At 42.7% G+C, this 5,022-nt stretch overlaps 1 protein-coding gene across 3 annotated transcripts in view; it reads right to left on the reverse strand.

Annotated features, from left to right (window-relative positions):
• ppp1r9ba (protein phosphatase 1, regulatory subunit 9Ba) overlaps nt 1–550 on the reverse strand; it is a 49,579-nt gene extending 49,029 nt beyond the window's left edge. For 2 of the 3 annotated variants that reach the window (XM_066698750.1, XM_066698747.1), the window contains exon 1: nt 399–550. The gene's annotated coding sequence lies outside the window, so the exon portion shown is untranslated. Of the gene's footprint in view, nt 1–45; nt 197–398 lie in introns of those variants that run through there. The other variant, XM_066698748.1, reaches the window with a different exon arrangement.
• Between the last annotated feature and the right edge of the window lie 4,472 nt (nt 551–5,022).

Consider the following 5,022-nt stretch of genomic DNA (forward strand, 5'->3'; position numbering starts at 1 on the left):
AGCACACAGACGCATGAATAACAAGGACCCAAACCGGACTGTTACCTAAACATGTCAGCCACGATGCCTGCGCACCACGACCGCGGTCTGTAGGCTCACTGCGGGATGTTCATGTCTTATTTTAATATCCCAGACCCGTTTGACTGTCTAGCATCCATCGCGTCGGCCTAGTGCGGGTATCGGGAGGCTGTTTTTTAGGACCCAGCGGAAGACGCTGCCCTCCCTGCTGCTGATGCCCAGACTGCGCTGCTACGTTGCTTCCTGCATCTTATAATTTCCATAATAACAGTCCCTTTTCACACCAGAAATAAAAAATGGACAATGAATAGATTGTTTCTGTTTAATCCACAGGCGGCTCAGTCTAGCTCTCCACAGCGCCTCCAGCCCCATGTAAGTACCTTAATTCCAGTGCGCATAAGAGTCCCTGCGTGTTACGGGCCGTCCGTGGGCTGAGCCATTGTGTCCACGCCGTGTTTGCTCTCCGACTCCCCTGCGAGCTCGCCGCGCTGCTGCCGCCTGCCCTGCCTCCCTCTCCCCCTCTCTCTCTCTCTCTCTCTCTCTCTCTCTCTCTCTCTCTGCATCACCACCAACATATGGCATCACTGTGATCATTAACCCTTTCCGCACTTCAAGAGGAGAGGAAACTGCACTTTTAAGCACAAGTCCGTTGTGCGTGTGCATCAAATACACAACATCGAAATAAATTATACTAAATAAAATATTTTAATATAATTGATTGTATATAAGGTATAACTCAACCCGTCCACATCATTTTCACTCGAATTAAGAAGGAACGTTAGGAACGTGCTGTGAGAATGTTTTGTGTAATAATTCTAAACCATGTATATTCTATCAAACACTAGTTCCTAAGGGTCCTACTTAATTATGAATGTTTATATTAAGTGGAAACCATTTGGCTAAGTGCACCTACACATGATAAGATATTTAAAAAAAAAAAAACGTCAACTGTATAATAACATTTTAAAATCCAGAAATTCTGTTAATGATATAAAAGTGCTATTTGTAAATATATTCCTGCTTTTTGTAATATGAAGTATATGTCGCCAACGAGGTGTGTACTTTTTTCTAAAATGTAACAAAACTTTGCAAGATAATATAGTATTTGTTTGGTAGAACACTGCAATTATTAAAATATAAACGTGAATGCGAGCGACCTCTGGGGGTAAATCTTTGAATTTGCATGAAGGTGCCCGAAGAGAATAGATTCAGGTCAAATCACGCACATACTGTTCATTATGGGGTCACACTTTAGAGCTGCGTGGCAACACGTATTAACTGCATAGCATCGAATATCAAATACAATATAATATTAACAGACGCTTAATTAAACCCCATAAAACATTATTAAACCATCGATATAAACGGTCTATTGTAGTGTTTCTGAGGAAAACGCAATTGAACATCAAAAGGACTGACATTTCTTGGCTCTTATTATAAAAAGATTGAATACACTTAATGGGTTGACTTTGAGTGCTTTAATCGTTGCTGTCTTGGAAGACAATAATGATTGATACAGGTTTATAACTATTATTATTATTATTATTATTATTATATTATTATTATTATTATTTCTTGGCAGACGCCCTTATCCAGGGCGACTTACAACATAAGTGCAAAACAAAGTGTATAATACAAACTATATAAATGATACACACACACTGGAACCCACATGATCTGGGAGTTCAATCCAAACCTATCTGCAGGTATTGCTTCCCATCCAAATGGGGGGGTTGATTGTGTCTCCCAAATGTACATTTCACATCATGTCAAAAGCCAATGTGGTGCCTCGGTTCTCACATGTACATGAAGTATGAACAGTGCATTCAGTTACTTGTATATTGTGTTTTTGTGTGCCAAAGCCATGTTTCCGCAAAATTGACACCAACTAACTATGCAATATATGCCGGCTGCCCCCAATGGCACTTCTTCAGTCCAGTATGACACTTATTGCTCCCGACTGACATTTGCTCCCAAATTACATTTTTTGGTCATTTAGGGTGCAGGATACTTTTTAGTCCTGTACTTTAATAGATTGTAATAACATATCAGATGAAAGTATACATTACTATTACTTACACACTTTCACTGATAGCCTACTACACTGCATACAATCGCATATACATTAGTCAAAATGAACTGCCGCATGCAGACAGAGCATCTTCAGATCCGTCAGACAATTGTTTTTCTTTCCTCCTTTCATTAAAAGTCGGACCCCAGCTCTACTGTGGCGATGGTCGGGTATACACGGCCACCCAATGCCCTCTCTCCCTCCCTCCCTGCCCCCGACAGCTGCGAGACACACTGACCCATTTCGAGGCCTGGGCGCTGTGCAGAGAGTGTGCATGCTGCAGGAGAGTGCACCGAGCGCGCGACGTCAGGGGACATTCCCTGGCGCGCGGCGGATTGTGCTCGTACTGGGGGATGCGTGCGTGTGCGTGTACGTGTGTGTGTTGTGATGCGTGTGCGTGTACATGTGCGTGTTGTGATGCGTGCCAAAAAGCACCACCACCAAAACAACATCCCTCTGTGGCTGTGAATTTGTGCATTCCTATCGATTGCCATATCTCAGAAAATCATACATTTCAATCCATTTTCTTCCAGGAATAAAACGCTGTACTGGACTAATGTACCAATGTACTGATTTACGAATTGAACGAACCTCATTAACAACTTCTTTTTAATTGCACGACGTCATGTTATCGATTTATTGGTCTCCTTAAGCTTTACCCTTTCCCGACCCAGAGTCATAAACTGTAAAACTGTACAGTCAGCAAATGTTAGCTATGTACATGCAGTTGTTAGGGCATTTCTGTGTTGTTGTTTTGTTTTTTGATGTTTGTATTATGATGGACACCAAGGTCCATATCCTTATTAATCACAACTTTGACCCACCCACTCATTAAAAACTTATAATTAAGAAAATGTATTGATTTGTTTGATGCAAGATTTGTCTTTCTGCTAAGTGCAAGCATGCTCTCATTTAATGTCTGATTGGCAACACACACACACACACACAGTACTGGTAATGTAGGTAATCGAAACAGTGTGAAGGAGGTTAATTCGATGGATTTGAATTATTGTTTGGTTCCTTTGCCTGATTGTTTGCTTGTGTGGCGTGGGGGTTGGGAGGAGCTCTGAGGTATCACACATACTCAATAAAGGCCCCAGCTGATGTTTGGAGACAACAAAAAGCTTGTGAGGAGTGAGGACCACCTATTAATCCCCCGGGGCTCTGGAGGTTTATACATTGTCCAGCCTGGCCACCTGCCGTCTGTTGTACATCTGGTTAAAGCAATACCAGCCCTAAGCCCCACCCTTCTGCATTTCAGCAGACCAGGCTAAACCATGCAGGGATCTGTGTACAACAACCACAGCCAGACTAAAGGGATGTAACAGTGATAGTATTGACCCGCATTGTGCATATACATACACACACACACACACACACACTCTCTAGATCTTATGTAACTGGGAAGCAAGGCACAGCTGAATAAGTTGTTGTTTTTGTGTGTTGTTGTCGTCTTCACAATGTGTATCATCATGGAAACACTTTCAGCCATGACTTAAACAACAGAACAAAACAAACAAACAGATGCAATCAAATCCTGCTTTCCAAGTGTCCTTTTCCATGCTTTTGTCAAGAGATGATCTCCCTGCAGTGATCCTCCCACTAACCCCCGGCCCCTAGCCCACTCCCCCTACCCGCTCACAGCTTGGTGAGGGTTGATTTAATGAGTGATGAGCGAGTCACAACGCATGACGATCAAGCCATGATGACGTGTCTGTACTGCAGTGTCCGCACCGTATCTGACAGTTGTGCCCATCTCGATCTCGCTCTGTCTGTGGCTGGGAGGGAGAGTCAAGTCCGTGAGAGACGCAGAGCACAGCAAAGCAAGCCTGGGTACATTGGGGTGTGTTTCTATATCGCCTTTACACTATATCTGCACCTCACAGAGAGGAAACTTGCCATTATGGCTCCATAATACCAAGAGCCATATTTCAGCGAGTCTCATGATAGACCCAACTCACTCAGTATCTAGGAAACATGTGACTGTTTCTGCAGGTTCATGCTTTATCTTAAGGTAAAAAGATAAATACATAAATTATATTTTCATGTTCTGTAGGGGGATGGTAATTGTGCAGTTCATTAACTGAAGCAGAAGTTTGTATTTACATTCAGTTCCAAGGAGGATGTGCAAGGTTGTGCTACAAGCCACAATTAAAGTATCCATTATCCACTGTTAATATAATTCTTTGAGAGTGAATACTTTTCGAGTTCTCCAGGCAACCTAGAAGACAGTGTAACCACCCATCCACTAGGTGTCACTCTGGCTCTGTTTACAGGGTACAGACAATAACTATTTACAGGATTTATGGATTCCTGAAGTGCCCAGGCCCTGATATTCAGCCCAGCTCACACATACAGCGAGGTTGTGGTCTGCTTGTAAATATAACCAAGAACAAATCCAAATGTATGCCAGAGACTGCGCTGAAGAATAGGACATATTTGTAAGGTCACTGGTCATTCTACATTTAGCACAGCACCAGAAAGGTCATGGAGATGCCCCTGTGGTTCAAATGATGCCAACGTCTCAGCATTGCAAATGAACAGACCCTTAATTACCACTTTCATTCACTCACGCTTGAGGGCAGATTCTGGGCACGAGGATGCCTAGACCAAAGACTCTGCAAACCTGTTGCCTAAAAAAGACAAACGTGTTAAACAAGTACGTAATGATAAGTGCGAACATACAAGAATATTCGGTGTTTAGAAGTGCTTCCAAAAGGACTTACTAATTATGGGGAACAAAATAGATGGATTGATGAAAAACAGAACTGTAACACCAAATAACAGCACGTAAGATTCCTAGTGGTGCAGAGCCAGGTTCTATATTTATGCTCTGGTCCTCTGGTGCTAGGAAGTGTGTGGAGTGAGGAGAATAAAAATAGACCCTTCTGACACGCATAGAATTGTCCCGCCTCCCTCCACCTCCTCCCATA

This window comes from Amia ocellicauda, chromosome 3, assembly GCF_036373705.1.
Source record: "Amia ocellicauda isolate fAmiCal2 chromosome 3, fAmiCal2.hap1, whole genome shotgun sequence".
Lineage (NCBI taxonomy): Eukaryota > Metazoa > Chordata > Actinopteri > Amiiformes > Amiidae > Amia > Amia ocellicauda.